The sequence below is a fragment of the Archocentrus centrarchus genome, chromosome 5 (genome assembly GCF_007364275.1).
Source record: "Archocentrus centrarchus isolate MPI-CPG fArcCen1 chromosome 5, fArcCen1, whole genome shotgun sequence".
NCBI classification, from domain to species: domain Eukaryota; kingdom Metazoa; phylum Chordata; class Actinopteri; order Cichliformes; family Cichlidae; genus Archocentrus; species Archocentrus centrarchus.
Genome location: NC_044350.1, coordinates 21,916,914 through 21,937,758, shown reverse-complemented (window position 1 = coordinate 21,937,758; position 20,845 = coordinate 21,916,914). Strand labels below are relative to the sequence as shown.

General features: G+C 39.8%; 1 protein-coding gene across 1 annotated transcript in view; it reads left to right on the top strand.

The window, feature by feature from the left end:
- The window catches only part of kaznb (kazrin, periplakin interacting protein b), a 127,987-nt gene that overhangs the window by 62,530 nt on the left and 44,612 nt on the right, over positions 1-20,845 (top strand). The gene's annotated exons all lie outside the window — the stretch shown is intronic.

Here is a 20,845-nt window from a genome sequence, read left to right as displayed (position 1 = left end):
CAAATTTGATCTTTTATTTAAAGTTTGCTTTTTATTTAAACATGCCTGCTGTGGTCTTAGTGCATCTGGATGTCTCCTGCAATTAAAAAAACAAAAAGACTTTGTACAAAGCATATTGTATGTATTATTTCAGCCCAGAAAGTTGTCACGATTATTGTTTGGCGTTGCATATCAATATGTTCCATACTTGTCAGTGTCTTTAATAAAATACCCCAAAGCTAACAGACACACTGTCATAATTCGGGAATTTGTTGTGTTAATTTTTCAGATTATTTGCTATTTTTTTGTGCCCTTTGGACGTTTAGCATCAAGGCTCATTGGTTAGCATTGTTATTTCATAGTGAGAGTGTCCTGAGTTCAAAACTAGATCCCTTTGGTTGGAATTTGGTGTTCTCCTGTGCTTATGAGAGTTATCTGCCTGCCTTGTTAATATCACCTGTGGGTTTTCAGCACACCTGCTCTGAGTTAGTTTCCAATTAGTCAATAAAGCTGTCAGTGTGAATTTAATCACCAGCCACTTCATTAGGTACACCTTACTAGTAGTGGTTTAGACCCCTTTGGCCTTCCAAACTGCCTGAATTCTTCATGGCTCAAATTCAATAAGGTGCTGGAAACATTCCTTAGAGATTTTGGTCCATATTGACATGATAGCATCACACAGTTGCTGCAGAATCTCCCTTCCCACTACATCCCAAAGGTCCTCTGTTGGATTGAGATCTTGTGACTGTGGAGGCCATTTGAGTAGATTGTCACGTTCAAGAAACAAGCTTGATATAATTTGAGTTTTGTGACATGGTGCATTATCCTGCTGGAAGCAGCCATCAGAAGGTGGTACTAACAGGCCCAAGTGTTTCAAGAAAATATTCTCCACTCTATTACACCACCAGCACCCTGAACTGTTGATACAAGACAGGATGGATCCATGCTTTCATGTTGTTTACACCAAATTGGATATTTTCTCTTTTCAGACTATTCTCTGTAAACCCTACAAATGCTTTTGTGGGAAAATTCCAGTAGATCAGCACTTTATGAAATACAACTGCGGGCATCCAAAGTCACTTAGATCCCCACATTCGGGTGCTCAGTTTGAATTTTAGCAGATCATCTTGCCCATGTCTACATTCCTAAATACTCTGATTTAGACTGCATGTGACTGGCTGATTAGATATTTGCACTAACAGGTGAACAGATGTACCTAATGAAGTGTCAAGTGAATGTATATACCTATATATCTTTCACCTCCCATTGGCCAAATCATCCTTTCCAGCAGTTTCTGATGCTGCTCGTGTTTTTTTTTTTCTTTCTTTCTTTCTTTTTTCCCCCTTTGTGATCCTATTGATCTCCTTGCGTATGACTTTTTGGAGTGTTTTTGCAGTTTGCCTCTTTCCAGCACCCTTGCTAGAATTGTTTGTTTATGCTTACTGCCTCGAAGTGTATGACCTCTGCCTGGATTAAAGAATTGGATTTTGAATTTCTGCTCTGACTCCTGTGTCCTAGCTCCTCCTCTTACACAAAGTAAATCATGGCAGAATCATAACCAACTTATCCTGTACTTGTGAACAAAGTATTATAAACTCCAATCACTTGGGGCTGGTTCACATCTTATGCCAGTGTCCCCATTTCCCAGTGTTCCCAGGCATGCCAATTTAGCCCTGCAACCATGTATTTGAACCATTTAGTTTTAATGTCTGCCTTTAAAATTTTGAGTCTCTAAGCCAGATAACCCTATTGAGGAGATTGTTTTCTCAGATGTGACCAAGTTCTGTTTTCTAAGCCTGAGCAACACTTCTTGTGACTAGTCATTTCACTGTGACACGTTAAATCTTCAGATTGCTTCTTTAAGCATCATTGGCCTTCAACTATTCTCTCTTCTGTTATCTGGTGCTATTACCACACCCACTTTCTGGTATTGGCCCTCATGGTGAAGATGGCAGCTCCGACGAACGCACAGAAGAGATGGAGTTTTGTGCTCTGGCCACAAAACAATGTGTTCCATTCAACATGGCCACCATCACTTGAAGTGAAGTGGGTTTTTTTGGAAGAATGTTTCAGATTCAGGGGTTTCCCACAGACTCCCCCTAATTAACCGCAACAACAGACTCAGCTACTCTCTCTGTCCCGGAATGTGCTCGTAAACCTCCAAGTATGCCACTGTTATATCCATTCTGCAAACCCTCCCTACTTCTAAATTATACACAACAAAGCACAAGCATTATATTTTACAGCATTACACAGTTGGACAGAAGCAACCTGCCATACCTGTATGTTTTACTGAGTCACATTTTCCTGAGGGTCTAGTTGCAGTGAGGTCGTGGGGCTGGAAGGTACTTTTTTTTCATGGGTATTACGTGGCAGCTAAGACAGGTTCTATTACTTTCGCTTTATGAGGTTAATGTGTGCCACAGGGCTCCACTACATCCACTGCTTTGTCAAAGGATTGGACTGAAGGAGAAGAGCTGGGATGTATGCAATTTACTGTCCACAGTGAGGTCCTGAAACTAAAGCCAGAAAACAAGAGATAAGGAGAGACAAGGCAATAACTTGGAGAGGAGAGGAGAGGAGAGGAGAGGAGAGGAGAGGAGAGGAGAGGAGAGGAGAGGAGAGGAGAGGAGGAGTTTCAGGCTTAGCTCCATTATTAGATCCTGTGTGCTGCCAAATTGATTTTGAGGTCAGTCCATAAAGCACACTGCCTCAGCACTGTACTAACAGTGGCATCATTATGGTGTTATTAGTGCAGAGGGGGAGGACTCGCAGGGCTGTGGGAGTAATTTACAGGTGTGTTAAACATGACTGCTGTTCCAGAAAGAGAGAAAGGAGCCAGACCATTTCTGTCAAAAGGAGCCCAGACATTTCTGTCTTCCTCTCGTGTTCATTTTCAGCATGAAAGTCTTACTTTGATGTCACATGAGCTGCTACCTGAGAACTATACATGGACTGTTAAAATGACCAGAAACTGCAGCAGCAGAAGTAGTGGTCTTCTGATAATTTGCTTAAGCAAAAGTAAACATACAATAATATTAAATGTGAGTAAACAAATTGTTTACAGTGAAAGCACTTAAATGAAAAGACAGACAATGCTGTGCAAAAGTCTTGAGCCACCCTTTATTCTTTACGTTTTGCTAGAAACATGGGGAGTTGAAACGTGCAACCATATATGGAAATACTGTATATAAGGCAAGAACAGAGTTTGTGTCGTTCTAATGATTTCAATGTCAATATTTGGTAAGACCAGCTTAGACAAGCTTTCCTCTACATTTTTTAAGTAGTCTTCAGAATAGTTCTCCAGGGTTCATGAAGGACATTCGAAGCTCTTCTTTGGATTTTGGCTGCCTTTTGTTCCATTCTCTGTCAAGATGATCCCACACTGTTTCAGTAAAGTTGAGGTCCGGGCTCTGAGGAGGCCAGTCCATGACTGATAGTGTTCCATTTTATAATTTGGCAGATCTCGCCTTTTCTCTTGTTTCCCTTCATGAAAAATGGCTTCCTAACAGCCAGCCTTTCACTGAGACCACAGGTTAAGGTGGGATTTGGCAGGCAGTGGAATCCTAAGATCAGGTGTAGCAGTGTAGCGTGGGGAAAAGAGTCACTTAGAAATAAGTCACATGATAATTTGTTTTGTGAGCTCCATTAGTTTTCTTTGTGTAAGGCTGACCTGTGCTGCTACTCTGATATTCACTGCGCTTTGAGGATTTAGCCAGTTGTATTGAAAAAGATGTAAGCAGATGTGTAATGAACTGTGTGGCTGATTTCCAACACCTGGACACTGTAAAGCCAATATAAAAGGTGGAATTCAGTGAGTGAATCTAATCAGCATCATGATGTAAAATATAAATTGATGTCTGCTACCTTTGATGTAACCTTACATTGAACATCACAGCCTGCTCTGCACCAATCCAACAACATGCATCACTGTAAATTTCACCACAGTACTGAAAACTAACCTGCAATAACCTGTACCAAAGTGTCTAGTCTGTTAGTCTGTTAATTTTGCATTTGCAGTAAAATAAAATATCAGCAACACAACATGCATAAATCCAACAACTAATTTAAAAACTCTAAGATGAATGAGGACATTACATGTAAGCTTTACATTTCCAGTCTCTTAGTGAGCAGTTCTAACCTTTAAAAGAAACCTGTCATCTTCATCTCCTGTCCTTTTTCTTACGTCTTTCTCCATCTCTCAGTGTTGCACATTAAAGTTTTTTTTTCCTCTCCCTGGGAAATACAGAAATTGCACATTAACTATCAGACACAATTTGTGAGAAATTGCACAGAAACATTTTGCGTGTTTGGTGAGATTTGTTCAGCTGTTTGAAAAGTTGCATTTGAAATTACTTAAAAAAAAAATCCTTCTCTGGACCTCTAGTTTGATGCTTAAATCACAGGGTTGCAACTTTATTTACATCTGCACCTTGAATGCATCACAGGGATGAGAAGAAAAAGGAGATGTGTTGACATTGTAAGCAGGCTGTGGGATGTCATCATTTTTTTTTATTACTGAGCAAGTATCTACATGCCGTCACCAGAAGCAATACCAGGCTGCTGTAGATATTTTTATTAGGCCTGACACTTCTTCTTTTGTCCTCCACTGGTCCAGTTTCCTCAAAATTTTTAAGGATGCACAGCACACCATGTCAAGATATGCCACGTTTTAGGCTAATAGCTCTTTGTGAATCAACTTGTTAGTGCAAAAATACTATTTTGGTTCTTTGCTAAACTGTTTTGTGTAAACATAACGCTGGTTCATCCCTTGAGTTAGTTGCCTTTTTATTCTTGAATGAGAGGTCAGTGTTGAGTGGAAAAGAAAATTCCTCTGAAAATGTTCAGATACAAGGACTGGACTGAAAAAGCCATCAATGTCCAAAGAAAAACTTTGAAAGACCTTCAGAAAGCCCAGAAAACTATTTCTCAAGACCACTTTAAAAAATTACAAGAAAGTCTGGAAGCAAAATATAAAGAAATGAGGGTTGACTCAAGACTTTTGTCTCTGTTAGTGTTTTGATGCTGTAATAGCAGAGGAAATGTCTTTTAACATTTGTAGCATGTTCTTGTTATTAGTAGAGTAAGATAAATGAGATAGGATAAATGAAAATAAATAGTACATATAAACAGAAAAAAACTAAATCTGAACACCTCTAACTGCATAACCAATGAGGCGGGCTGGCTGCTCCATGTGGACTCAATTAAAGGTCCTGATATTCACTATTGAGCTCAAGTGACCGTTAATTCCTTTTAATTGATGCAACTTTTCCCTATTAGTCATATTTTGACCTTCCAACACGTTAACACAAGCCCAGTAGGGATTTAAATGAATTCTATTCACACTGTGCTGCCTTTATAAATAACTGAAAAGCTAACCTGGAGCAGGAGACCTGTACTGTAATTATTAAGGCTGGTTTTTCAATTTAACAGACTACAGTGGGATGTAATGCTGATTATGGTTCTTTTTTGAAACAGAAATGATCACAAGGTGCTCTTGTGAAAATACTTTCTGCTGCCTGAAGCTGCTGTGGTGAAATAGTTCTTTCTGTTTCCAGCACTATTAATGTCATGCGGGGAATTCCAACCATCTCAGAGCTGAGTCAAAATGTACGAAAAAATTACCGCCCCTTCTTAAACGTTATGGGTAGCTGGTTAGACGGTTTGTGCAATGTTTTTGCAAGAGGGAATGTGGGAATTTGGGTTGTTCCAAATATGTCATCCGTCTCACATGAAATAAACGTGTTTGGACAGATAAAAGCAAGGCCATGCAAAACACACTCTGTCTGCGAAGAGTCAGCCTTTGCACCGCAGATTCTGAGTGCTTTGTTTATTGTTCGGTCCCAGCACCAAAGGAAATTGTTGAGAAGCAAGTATTTTGTCAGTGTGTTGCGATTTCATGGTAAGTTTTGATTGTCTCTGCATTGTTTCTTTTAGCGCTGTAGGCTGTTTCCAAATTTCTAATTCCCATGAGTTTTTCAAGCACGCTCCTCTTTAATTTTTCTTGTGTATGTGCTGACTATAGCTTAAACTTGTAACATATGTCCGAACTGATTTATAATTGTTTTACAGGCGCAGATGCTTTCTCTGTAGGGTCTGCTGATGAAAGAAATTTTGACCGCTGTCCTGTTTCTTGCTGGGAGACAGAAAGAGAAGGAGACAAAACAGATTATGAAACAGCAAGATGACATGAAGGGGTTTAAAAACTTGAGACTTTCAACAGACCAGTGAACTGAAGTCTGAAGAGCAGCAGAGCACTGTGAGAGACAGGTAATGACTGTGTGGTAATACACCTCCAGACCTTAATTGGTTTGAATGAGCAGCTTGGAGAGGCTCTTCCATCGGGCTGTGAAATGAGCAGACTGTCAGGTGACAAGCCGTGGTGGAGAGAACTAATTGTCTCTTTCCTCCAGACACACTCCTGTCTTTCCTCCTGCAGCTGACAGGAGACGAGCTTGACTGAGTGCGTTTTTATGAACATGAAGGTTTGTTGCGTAGATCTTTGATTGCCTTAAAAGTCAAACTTCAAAATAGTTAACTTTTTTCTTTTTTAAATTATCATTGCTTGTGGCATTTGAACAAAGTAATAGTTACAGACAAATGACACCAACAGTGTTTAGTTTAGCAGCTCATGAACCTCATTTTCACTGTGCAATTCTGCTTGCCATGCAGTATGAATTTTCACAGAAAATGAAGGCTTGATTCACAGCAAAGAGGGAGTGTGTCACATAATGGGAAAAAAAACATGGGTAGCTACGTGTAGATTTTTTCATATGATCAAGAACGTAAATTTATATTAAGTAGAAAAGGCGTGATTTGCTCTATCGTAAAAATTTTAAAATAAAATAAATATCTGAAGCAGCTAAAATAGTGCTTGAAATGGAAGTGCAGAAAAAAGTTTGTGTTTATTGTAAGTACTAAGTATGAAGTTAAAACGAGGGTCTGTAGTAATGTGAAGCAGTTGAACTGAGAGATTATTAAACTTTCTCAGCTGTGTAACAGACTGTTGTTTTGTATTTAAATCCAAGGGATGTAATATTATGCTCAACCTGAGAGAACTTTGCATCATTGCCTCTCTCGAGCTAGCCTAGTCTGCAAACATCAACAATAGTAGGACCTGACCAGTTTATCAGTGGGTCACTATTATCTGCTGACGTTAGCTACTTGCTGGTATCGGCATTCATACTGAACAATAAATTAAAATTGTAAAAGTAAAGAAGTGGGGGAGAAACCCTTCAAATTTGTTATGAATGTTGATGTTGCATGCTTGTTGGCATCATGCATAGCTTATCTGAACAGAGTTGAGAGTTTTAATTCACAAAATTCTGGTATCCCAGCAGACTTAAAAAACCAGTTGGGCTAAAGTTACAGCCAACCTGTGCTGTTGGCTGTAACTTGGAAAGTATATTTTTTGGCGGATTTTAGACTTATTGTGCTAGGGCCGAGGAGAGACGATAGGAAAGCTGAGGAAAAAGAACAGGGGAAGATGTGCAGTAAATGGCTTCAGGGTAGACTGGAACCCAGGCCTCTGCATTGGCCTTGTGGCACATGGGTCACTTGCTCAAGCCAGTGAGCTAAATCGGTACCCGTAGGAAGAGGTTTGCTAAACATTACCTAAAAGACATCTATAGGTGTGAGTGCTGAAGTGGGAGCAAGTTGCTCAAATGCGCTGTTTGTCCATGCTCTGAGGAGTGAGGCAAAAGAAGGCATGGATCAACCACAAATCAATGACATCACTGTGACTATAGAAAAAAGTAAATAAAAAAGAAAAAAGTAAATAGAAAAAAGTAATAAAAAACACAAATACAAGAATGAGTGTGCTGCAACACACATTAGGTTATCTCAGGGGAGAGAGCTTGTTAATGTTCAATTTCTCCAATATGGGCCATGAGATACTGAAGTGGCTGTTAACATGACTGTTAGACCACAAGAGTCTAATTTTCAAATATGCGCTTGGTATTAGAGGGAGTGGAGACAATGTTGCTACAGTAAAGTATGTTCATAGTAGAGTGGATGCAGTCCTTTAATACTACAGAAATCAAAGGATTACACCAAGTCTGTCTTGGGCCTTGCATATGTCTCTGTGTCACTATCAGGTATTAGCTTTTTAATACAGTCTACTTCAGTTGTCTGATTACACAGCTTAAGGGTGAAGGTCCTGGCTTAAGAATGACTGTAAGCCAAGCAAAGTATGAATGTCTTTGGCCTGTACAGAATGTCCCATCTGCCACTCTGGGATTGTCAGTGGAGCAGGATCTGTGGGGTTAGACCAGCAGGGGGTGGGCAAGACCATCACAGGGTGGAGCAGGGTACGCTTTATAACAGTTAGCAGGGAGGGTAGATGGGGGATGTAAATGATGAGAGGGCGTAGACTGACTGATCCCTATGGCAATCTGTGTCCCATCCCTCTTCTGTGATGCTCAGAGCAGCAAACTGATGCTGCAGGAACGGCAAAAAGCAGAAGAAAAAAAAAGCGAAGAAAGAGGAAGGAGAGCTATGGATTTTTTCCTACGTGTTTGAGGAATGGGAAGAAGCTGCGGCCCAGCTGTATTACCGTGGGAACTGCAGGGAGATGAGATAAATGGAGGTACAGCAGCAATGCATTACATTTCTCACCAGGGTCAGAAATGCAGTGATGCTCAACCCATTCCACCTCTGACCTCCATGAGTGTCATGCAGCTGCAGTGCAGCAACTTTTGATTTATGAGGTTGTGTTTCTACAGCCTTGTAATGAGATATGCATGGATATTCACATACCATGCTCGCATTTAACCTTGTGATCAGCAGTGTGTGGACATCTGATACTGAAGGCATCTCTTCTATTCTAAGGGACAATTCCTGTGTATGTGTGTGTGTGCTGGACAAGGGCGAATGCACATGACTGGATAATACATTTCAAATTAATTAAGTTTTGTGTCACAAGGGACATCGTGACATAGGAAGTGGATGAGTGTGAATTATAATATGGTGCTTCTCAGTGTACTAATAGTAGAGTATAGAGGAGCTGGCTGGGGCTTCGGTTAATGTTTTTGTGCATTTTGTCTCAACTTTTCTTCTTGATGATAAAATCCACAAAGCATCTAAACTTATACCACCAATTACTTTTAATTTTACCAGCTTTGCCCTGTTATATTCAGTTTTGTGGTAAATCCTTATTTGTGAGTTTTGTGGCTTTTCCATTTCCTGACATTCGTGGCCATTAAATTAGCCTATTGAGCTCATGTCATGCTCATCCAGCAGCAGCCAGCTGCTCTGACATATCTAGGCCAGGATCAGGTTTGGAGATGAGAGATGGTTAATTTAAGAAAGGTCGACCATCCTCTAACTTTGTTATTTTAGAGCACTTAGGTGTTGGAAAGACTTGATGCAGACTCACTTTCATCTTTTTTTTTAAGGACATTTAGTTTCAGATGCAGTTACAGATGGGTGCAGTATATGATCTGTTTTTGTCTTATTATTCTACTGTAAAACAGCAGCAGCTGGAGGACAAAAGAGGCTTATGGCTCCTACTGAAAGGTTATTATTTATTTTAAGTCTTATCATCAGCTGCATTATGGTGTATTTGTTGCAAGAGCTTTTGCCAAGACTGTTTTTGTTTTTTTAAGCTACACTGCTCAGGATGGTTTAGCGTTTGAGGAATACACAATTCACCCATGGACGTTGCTATTGTGGCATCATCCATTGCCTTATGAAGCAGAGGTTTAGCTGCAACCAAGTGTTTTTGGTTAGTTATCAGCAAATTATGGTATACTAGTACTGGGAAAACAGTGGCTGGAGACTGTGGTATGACCAGAATTACTATGAGTGTGTGGAATGAGCCTACAGTCTTGTTGCCTTTGTAATGGTTGCTTTGAACATGAGGACCAGGTCTGTGATCACGCGCAACCATTTACTGTCTTCAAAAGTGACTTCAGTGCACCAAATTTGCAATTTGCTGCCTAAACATCCCTGGCCCGTCGAGGCATGCACTTCACTAGACACCTGAAGGTGTGCTGTGTATCAGAATATGAGCAAGAGGCATATAATTGAACCGACAACTGCAAGGGCAAGAGACAAGACAAGAGATTAGAATAGGGAGCTGTTGGAATGCTACTACACATGTAACCCCAGCGAAAGGGGTTACATGAAGAGGATTTGGGACCTATGGATTCTTCAACACCCAACATCTACACTAACATCAAAACAACTAGTAGCTCAGTGTTCCAACATCTGCAAGAAATAACTGCTATCACAGCTAGAGATTGATGAAGTACAACACAAATGCTATGACAAGGGGGAGCCAGGACATCAGGTCACACTCTGAGACTGGACACCAAGCCCCAAGAAAGAGAAGAAAGGGAAAACCTGGCCTGGCTCACAGTCTTCGCTCTAATTCATCCCAAAGGTGTTCTATCAGGTTGAAGTCAGGTCACTGTGCAGGCCAGTCAAGTTCTTCCACACCAAACTTGCTCATCCATGTCTTCATGGTTCTTGCTTTGTGCACTGGTGTGCAGTCATGTTGGGACATCCCCAAACTGTTTGCATGAAATTGTCCAAAATTTCTTGGTATGCTGAAGCATTAAGAGTTCCTTTCACTGAAACTAAGGGGTCGAGCCCAACTCCTGAAAAGCAACCCCACACCATAATCCCCTCTCCATCAAACTTTAGACTTGGCACAGTGCAATCAGACAAGTACCGTTCTCCTGGCAACTGCTAAACCCAGACTCATCCATCAGATTGCCAGACGAAGATGGGTGTTCCATCACTCCAGAGAACATGTCTCCACTGCTCTAGAGTCCAGTGGCAGCATGTTTTACACCACTGCATTTTATGTTTTGCATTGCACTTGGTGATGTAAGGCTTGGATCCAGCTGCTTGTCCATGGAAACCTATTCCATGAAGTTCTCTATGCACTGTTCTTGAGCTAATGAAATTTAGAGGTCTGTAGCAATAGTTGGTGAATCGTGGCACAGTATGTGCCTCAGCATCTGCTGACCCCGCTCTGTCATTTTACGTGGCCTACTTTTTTGTGGCTGAGTTGCTGTTGTTCCCAATCGCTTCCACTTTGTTATAATCCCACTAACAGTTAACTGTGGAATTTTTAGTAGGGAGGAAATTTCACAAGTGGACTTGTTGCACAGGTGGCATCCTATCACGGTACCACGCTGGAATTCACTGAGCTTCTGAGAGCGACTCATTCTTTCACAAATGTTTGTAGAAGCAGTCTGCGTGCCTAGGTGCTTGATTTTATACACATATATTTTTGTAACAGATATTTTTGCAATAGGCTGTAAACATCCTTATTTCTGCTCTAAAGCCATTCTATTTAACACAGGACTCAGTGGGGATTGGAATTAAACATGAAGTGTTGATGCTAGCGTCTTTGCATTGACTTAATTTTCTGGCCCCAAAGGTTGCTACAGTACTTGTTTTTGTCTTGAGAGTACATAGAATTAGTTTTATAATTTTAATAGATGTAGTGTTTGCACATTATAAAACATTTCAGAAACCCCTGCTACTGGATGTCATAAATTTTTGGAGATGTAAATATTTCTTGACCCAAGGATTATAGAAAATGGAAAATTTATAACTGTGTGGATGATCTTGCAAAATTGCAGCAGTAGTAGATAATCTAACAAAAAACAGCAAAAGTTAAAATATATATATATATTTTAGTTAGTTATTTTATTTTAAACTTGAAGTTGAAAGAGTAAATGTGAAATACTGATGTTTTTCTGGGCAGCAGTTGAGCGCTCAGAGTACTTGTGTAGTTTAATGAGAGTTGGGAGCTGTGTGTAGTAATTGTGAGTTTTGCTTTTAATACACTGCAATCATTTGGTGGCTTCCCTTCCAACCTCTACTTTTCAGTCACCATATATTATTCAGAGATCCTTTTTTCTTGGATATTCATTCACATTTAATTGGAGAGATTGCTGTTTACACTAACGGTTACCAAGTAACCCGGGTAAGATGGAATTCCAAGGACCAAAGATGGATGTGAGGATCCTCCGAGCATCTGAAGACAGCATCTGATGGAGTTAACTCACAGTTATATTTGACATAAAGAGCTTCAACCATGCATAGCTTGGAATAATATATTCCGTGCACTCTTTCACAGTGTTAATTTAAAACAGTTATACTGTCTCTTGTTTCATATGTTTTCAAACAAACTATGATATGAGGTCAGCGTATGCATTATTATCTGTGTGAGCCAAACATTAATGCTTCAGTGTTTTTAAGACTCAATTTCAGACAGTTTTTTTATTCCTACCCTTAAGCCCACGCGTGGGTATTTTTGAAGAAAATGTTTTTTCTATGCATTTTAGGTCACTGAAAACTGAGATTTTTCAAAATTCCACTTCTGTGAACAAGGAAAATGAAGATTTTCAAAGGTGTGCACTTTAATCTATATTTTTGACTCAGCTATGCTATTTCAGTGTTTGTTATTGTCCCCCCCCTACCATATATTTCTGTATGGTTAGGGTTCACCACCTGTTGCTTTGGCATGCTCTTATCTTGCTCGACACCATCCATCTGTGCGAATGTTTTTTTTTTTTTTTAAACAAAAGCAGAAAATTCCAGTTTTAAAAACATACCCATGTAAGTGTCATAGCTTTGGATCTGTATGTCAGTGAGAGCAGATATCCTTAATACAGTTGTCTCGGGCCCACAGCTCTGGTTGGGACTGCAGCAGCCACATCTGCCTGCTGTCCAAACCTTTTGCGTTTGACAGGCTGCCAATCAGAATGAAGTTGCCTTAAAGGGAGGTTGTCTTAACGGGAGAGCTGGATGAACTAAAGGGCAGCACAAAGGCCCAATTTAAAACAGATAATAATGAATTTTAAAGATGAATAATGCAAAGACCGAGTAGAGTCCAAGAATAAAATATGGAGCTGGAAATGAACACAAGAGGTCCACTTTAAGATCTTTCTGTATAGGCAGTATAGGTATCTAAGCAAAAATTGGGGTTTTCATTAAATATGCTCCTCCAAACCTCCTGGGTGACCATCCTTTATTTGAATAATACTTTGGTATTTTTGCAAAAACTGGTTATTAAGTATTATAAACATTTTTGTGATTATTATTTTAATTTGCTCTTTTGTTAAATTATTTCGCTTTGATACCCGATTTTTTTTTTTTTTTTTTTTTGTACCCTGACTTTCTCTATCTTTTGTGTGTTTGTGCATTTAATTACAACACAGTTTAAATTGCAAACTTGCCACTGTCTTTCTAAGTGCACATAAAGGCTGAGCTGAACTGAATCTGGGAATACTCATAAAGTTGGTGGATAAAATGTTATTATAACCAAAAGAAATAATGGCCCATAAAATTAATTTCATATTTTTTTCAATGAGCTATAACTATAATTTCCTTTAGGCATTTCAGACACATTTTCCTGTCTGTGAATTCTAAACTAATCTTCCATTCCACATGACTAAGTGTACTTTCCCTCAGACAAATTTCACACAGTGAGTTTCATGGTAAATTGTTCTCTGGTTTTGAAATAGAAGCTATCTTTGGCTATTTGAAGTAAAAAAAAAAAAAGATTATTGCATAAAATTGTCCAGGTGCTCAGAAGAGTCTTGGGGGCCTGCCTCCAGAAATACTGTGCAAATAGGAAGCAAAATGGTGCTGCAGGAATCTGAGCTGAATGTTAATTAATTAATCAGACAACACTGTGGAGGAAGAGGAAACTAATGAAGCTCTCCAGTCAACCTTGCTCAGTCCCGTGAGAGTGCAGTGCCCCGAGGAGACACAGGAACATAAAACTGTTGTTTCGGTAGTTCGGATTACAATTTTACCATTCTGTTACACTACAGTGCTCTCAGTTGCAGGCATCATAATGACTTGTGAAAAACAAATGAATAAATAATCTCTCTTTTTAAAAAGTTTAATTCATTCATTCGCTTTCTGCTCTTCCAGTTTGACTATGTTTATATGTTCCTGACTTTATGGCTTTCTCTTGCAGTCGGCCCTGCAGGGCGCCAGCAATATGCATCTTGGAACCTCTCTGCTCTTATTACTGCAGTTACTCTCCTGGGGAGAAAGCCTCAGTGGATCGAAGGAATGGTGATCACTGACGCAGAACCAAACAGAGGGAGAGGTGGTGGAGGGGCATTAAAGGCAAAGGGGGAAAAAGTGACAGACTGAGAGAGCAAGAGAATTTTTCACTGCAGGAGTTACAGTTCAGAGACAGTAAAGGAATCTTAATAATCATGAGGACAAAACTCCTATGAGAGAAAGAACTAGATGAGTTGAGGGATTTGGGGGTTTTAAAACTTGGAGGAGAGGTTGATTGATGAACAAGGATGCAGGAAGAGAGGGCAGCGAAGGAGCGGTGAGGCTGCTGGACTGACTGAACAATTGCAGAGCTGGCGGCGACACATAGCATGAAAGGCAGAATAGGCACAGACATAAGGAGAAAGAGAGCCAGTGTTGCTCTCAGCAGTTTAAACTCCTGTAGCTAATGAGGTGACATCAATCACTCAGTGTACCACTAAGCCAGTGGGCTATTGTCTGCACTTTCAAAATGCAGTATCACAGTAAAGGTCAGTTTCGTGGGCAGGTGGCGATAGAGGTACCTGCTTGCTTTGGGTCTTATCAGTAATTGCCATTATGGTCTGTAGCAGCAGTGCAGGCAAACATAAAGAGTGTGTTTAAACTACAAATTCACTATGAAACATTAAACAATGATATTCTGTACAGATTTTTTTCCCCGAAAAGATGGATTTATCTGATCTTTGAGAATGAAATTTTCAACACCAGCTTGCATCAGCCTGTTGTCATCCTCCACTGAGACATAGTTTAATAATAATAAAAAAAAAAAACTTTCACTTGGACATAAAAGTTTCACATTGGATTATTTCTTTCCATTTTCATCTTTCACCACTGACCTATAATGTCTCTCTAAATTGCTTTACTCACTGCATTCCACTGCTGAAGGTGAAACCTACTTCATAATGTGATTTCTGTTTCTGCACTGTTATACTGGCTTACATGAAACTCGTGTTTCATTCTGATGTTGTGGTAAAAACTGTCACACACAGTGCTCCTTAAAATTTACTTCAGAGTGTTTATGTGACATAATGAACTGCCTATGGCACGCATTAATGAATGGCCTTTGAATAACTCCGAGGGCTGTAAAGAATATAAGATACTCAAGAACCATACTGTTAGTATGTTACAGAAAACTGGTGAGTGTGTTATGATTCTTAGGATCATAAGACAGTCTTAGGTTAGTCTAGTTGGTTGATTTAAAAAAACAGATGTGTCAATAAAATGATCAATAGTGTGGCATATTTTCTTGCTGCTCTAGCAGAATGAAACCTGTTAGGATGTGAAGGACCAAAACAACAGGCTCTAAAGCTGAAATACAGTAAACTCTGCATCATTCATTAGTAAACATTACAGTGACTTTGATAAAACAGATCAGAGCCTCGGTGACCCCTGCGTGTGATCCGATTCTGTTCAGATTAAATGTGGGCAGAATGATTGGCAGGTAGAACAAGGCCAACAGGAGGCAAAGGAAAATGTCAGTCAAACAAATGGATGCATACCCACAGCATCCTCAGAAAAAAAAGAGTAAAGCAAACAACACAAAATAAAACAAAAAAGATAACTCATTGTACATAGAAGACTTTTTCTTCATGTAGCTTCTTGAATAAAAGTAAAAATCTAGCAACAGTACTGCAATTAATGCTCAATATTTACTTAAGTTAATGCTGGAATACTGCAGTGGTTATTACCAAAGGACACAATGAAATGCATTTATCAAGCTTGGATGACTTTTAAACTCTAGGACAGAAACAATGTTTACATTCATTGAACAGTCGTGTGAAAAAAGCTTTCAAAATTAAGTGCACCCTTACTGCTTCCAAAGGAATTAACAGGGGTAAGTAGCAGCCTGCTAATGAAGTGACCTTGATTAAACTGATCATCAGCAAGTATGAGCACCTCCATAAAAACAGCAGTTTTGGCAGTTTGTTGGTCTGGAGCATTCAGGTCTGTGTTAATACAATGCCAAGTAGAAAAGACATCAGGCAACGCTCTAGAGAAGCAGTTGTTGTTGCCCATCAATCTGAGAAGGGTCAGAAGGGCCATTTCCAAACAAGTCCTTCATTCTACAGCGAGAAGGATTATTCACAAGTGGAAAACATTCAAGACAGCTGCCAGTCTTCTCAGGAGTGGACGTCCCAGCAAAGTCACCCCAAGGTCAGACTGTGCAATGCTCAGAGAAACTGCATAAATGTAACATCTCAGACGCTACAGGTCTCAGTTAGCACAGCACAGTTAGCAGTACAATCTAGAAAAAGGCTGGACAAGTATGGCTCCTCTGGGAGGGTTACAAGAAGAAAGCCTTAACGCTCTAAAAAAGAATATGGCAGTACAGCTTAGATCTGCAAAGTTGCCACTGAACAAACCACCAAGACTTCAGGAACAATGTCCTTTGGGCAGACAAGACCAATTAAGACCTTAATGGAGATGTAATGGAGATGACCATAATGCACAGAACCATGTTTGGTGAAAACCAGACACTTCTTACCAATTGGCAAGCATGGTGGAGGAGGGGTGATGATCTGAGCTTGTTTTGTAGCCACAGGACCTGTGCTGTCATTGAGTCATTGCACTTGTTGAATTGACTATAAATTTGTCCGTATACCAAAATATTTTAAAGTGAAATGGGAGGCCTACAGCTAAATCTAGGCAGAAATAGGATCATGCAACAGGACAATGATCCCAAGCACATCTGCAAATGTGGCAGGATGGCTGAAAAAGAAAAGAATCAAGGTGTTTGCAATGGTCCAGTCCAAAGTCCAAACCTCAACCTGATTGAAATAATATGGTGGAACCTTCAGAGAGCTGTGCATAAACAAATACCTGCAAATATTTGTGAATGCACAATGATCTAAAGCAACATTATATAGATGAGTAGATGAAAATTCCTCTACAACAATGTGAGAGACTGATAAAGTCATACAGAGAACAATTACTTCAAGTTACTTCTGCTAAAGGTGAATCTACAAGCTACTGAATCATGGAGTGTTTTTAGTTTTTCACAAGGCTGCATAGAGTACTATGAAAACTTTCTTTTTCACATGACTAAGTGTCACTATAATTGACATGGGGTTGCTAAAATTGGTCTCAATCTATGTCATAGCCACATGAGGCAAGTCAACTTGTGCAAATAATCTGTGGTGATTTGTAGTCCTACAATGCAGATATAAAAATAAATATGTGAGCAGAGGCATGTCCTCAGCCTGTGTCATTCATCACTGTGATGTCTTGGAAATGTAGCTCTTCATTAACTGAGCTACAGATAGGCACACAAAAAGAAATCCGAAGTGCAGTTAACTGTCACACAATTGACTGCTCATTAGTTATTGTTAAGTAAATACTTACACTGATGTAAAACAAGGAGCAGGCTCAGTGGTTTTCAGCAAAATTTCTTCTCTCGCCTGTCACTAATGTCTGATGTTCAGTCTTCAGCTGTTAACAAGAATAATTGTTGCAGTAACCAAGCATTATTTTATAGTTTATTCTACAAAATAAAGGAAGATGTCTGCTTTATTTAACTAATCTGAAGCTGAAAAATTCTTAAAAAAAAAAAAAAAGCTCTACAACCCCGACTGCAGAGGTCACCTTTATTAATTACCAAGTATTTACACTGTAGCTGCAGGTATGGAAAGCTTCAGTAATTGGTAGATGTGCACTGTGCCAGGAAGAGAGAGACCCGGTTTGTGGTGTGTGTATGACATGTGCTTGAAGCTTTGTGGTTAAGTTGTAAAACTTAGCTGAGATGCTAATTAGCTCTTCTCCTGCCATTCAGCTATTATGGTCTCATGGGGGCTGCAGCACTGACAGAGAGAAGAGGATGGAGTGTGAATACTTCGCTATACAGGAACACTTTGCTGTTCTTTGATGTTGTAGGAAAGGAAGGAAGTAAGTGGTCAGCTCCCTTCTTTAGATTGGGCCTGTGCTGAGACATTAGTCATTCTGACTGGTGCACACTGCTGAGCAAAAAGCTGATTCAGGCTCTTATTGAACTGTAAGGCATTGCAAGAAGAAGGCAATGACCTTAAAGACTTTAGCATCCATTGTAACACTAGCTGTGAGTAGAAGTCATGGTGTGGATAGCTTACTGGGTCATTTTTCATTTGCTGAATGTTTCACCATTACAGTAAAACCCGCCACTACATTGGGTAATTTATCACCACACGAGAGGAATGTAATGCAGGTAATATGTAGTATTTCATCCACCAACAATAATAGAGTGAACTTTTCTATTTCTGTTTCTCACACTCATATGTCCGTTCTCTATCAGTTGTGGTTCAAATGAATTAATGTAAAGGGTTCCTGTATTACTTAGTTAAGTTTCTTCTAGGAGATTTTTGCAGTTTTTTTAGGTCTGTTTAAAGCAGACATACACTCATGCCCACTTTCTAAGTTTCACATGTTCAGGCTGTTTGTTAATGTCACACAGCAGCAGCTCAATGCATTTAGGTATGCAGACATGGCCAAGACAACCTGCTAAAGTTCAAACAGAACAGAATGGGGAAGAAAGATGATTAAGTGAATGAACATGGCATGGTTGTGGGTGCCAGACCGGTGGGTCAGACTATTTCAGAAACTGCCCATCTTCTTGGATTTTCCCATGCAACCATCTCTGGGGTTTGCAGAGAATGGTCTGGACAAGAGAAAATAGTCAGTGAACAGGAGTTCTTTGGGTGAAAAGATCTTGTTAATGTCAGAGGTCAGAGAAGGACTACTTGTTCCCACAAATGTCACAAATGTATGCAGAATAGCATGAATGCATTGAACTTTGAAGCAGATGGGCTGCAGCAGCAGAAGACCACGCTGGGTGCCACTCCTGTCAGCTAGGAACAGGAAATTGATGGTACAATTTACATTGGCTCACCGAAATTAGACAACAGAAAACTGGAAAAGCATCACCTGATTTGATGAGTCCTGATATCTGCTTGTGACATTCAGAGGGTAGGGTCAGAATTTGGCATAAACAGCATGAAACCATAGATCCATTCTGCCCTGTATCAATGGTTCAGGCTGCTGCTGGTGGTTGTAATGATGTGGGGGATATTTTTTGGCACACCTTGGATCAGCTGAGCATCACAGCCTACCTGAGTATTGTTACTGACCATGTCCATGGTCGGGTAGGCTGTGATGCTCAGCCTACCTGAGTATTGTTACTGACCATAGACATGGTCAGTAACAATACTCAGCTAGGCTGTTATTGACCATGTCCATGGTGTACCCATCTTGTAATGGCTGCTTCCAGTAGGATAATGCACCATGTCACAAAGCTCAAATCATTTCAAACTGGTTTCACATCACAGTGAGTTCACTATAATCTCAAATGGCTTCAACAATCACCAGATTTCAATCTAATAGAGACAGAAGATTCTCATTATAGATGTGCAGCTGACAAATCTGCAGCAACTGTGTGATGCTATCATGTCAATGTGGAACAAAATCTCTGAGGAATCTTTCCAGTACCTTGTTGAGTCTATGCCACAAAGAATTAGGACAGTTCTGAGGACAAAAGGTGGTCCAACCCGGTACTAGCAAGGTGTACCCAAGCCACTGGTCAGTCTGTGTATATCATGTTTGAGGTTTTGATGTTTGAAGATACCTGCTTGGTTTTTACTAACTCAGACTGCTACAGCCTTTAGCTTTCTTTAGATAAGATTTTGACTACATTTTTAAGCAATGTGGAGTTTATTCTTAGTCTCTCACATCAGACAAAGAATCTCTTAATATTTAGCATAAGGAATGACTACAGCAAAAAATAAACACTTTTTTTTTAGTCTCCATATGGGTGCCTGATTATCAGTGCAAGACAGATTTGTAAAATGTCCTTTAAATATAATTAAGTCAATTTAATGTCACAAATTTATCTCAAGGGGCTTAAAGATTTACAACACCCTCTATCCTTAGAAAATACCCAAAGACAAAAGACCTGCTGGTAAATGTCTTTGTCATAAATGCTTGTTTTTCTCATTCTGCCAGGTTCCCACAACTATTGTGTGCTTGCCGATTTGAGGATCATTACAGCAAGAGAGCACAGTTTGACTAATAGCTCTAGACTTTGTTGTTGGTTCCAAGATAGCACAAAAACACTTGTGGCTTTTTTTCATACTATGCTTGGTGCCAGGAGCACAGCGTGGTTTGTGTTCTCTCTGCTTTTCTCGTGCAATTAACAACTATAATAGACAGGCATGGCAACTGTAGCAGGCAAGCTTTGTTTATAACAAGAACAAGATATGTCACATCACAACAGCATTTTTAAAAGTCAATAAAACATGCCGTCGTCAGATTTGGCTTTTATTTTTGCCCCAGCAGTTGCTTGCTTTGAATTGGGCTTAGCTGAGTTGTTGTATGTTGAAGGATATATTCAATTCTCTTTGTAGACTTTTTTTATTGACTGGTTGGATAACAATGTCAGTTCCACTGTGGGTGAGCTCCATGCTTGCATCAGTACTCGGCTTGTCTAGGCCCAGTGAACATTGTAGTCTCAGCTGTATCATTCACAGTTTTACCCTGTGCTTCTCTTGGTCAGCACTTCAAACTATGCATCATACTACTATACCTATTGTACTGTAGGAAGCCTTATACAAAATTTCTCTGTGTTTCACACCCAACACAGACTCCAAGGACTGTTCTACTCTGTTGTATGATTCAGATTGAAGAGTTGGGGTGGTTTCCTCTGGTGAAGATGCTCTGGTCTTGCAGTAAAGCCTTTTAATCTGTCAACGTTGTCATCTTTTTGAAAATTGTTATTCCTCTTTTTTTTGCAAACTCTTATTTAACTCACAAACAGAATGCAAAGTTTTATTTTTTGTCCCCTTTGTTTGGGATGACTGGTGTGGAA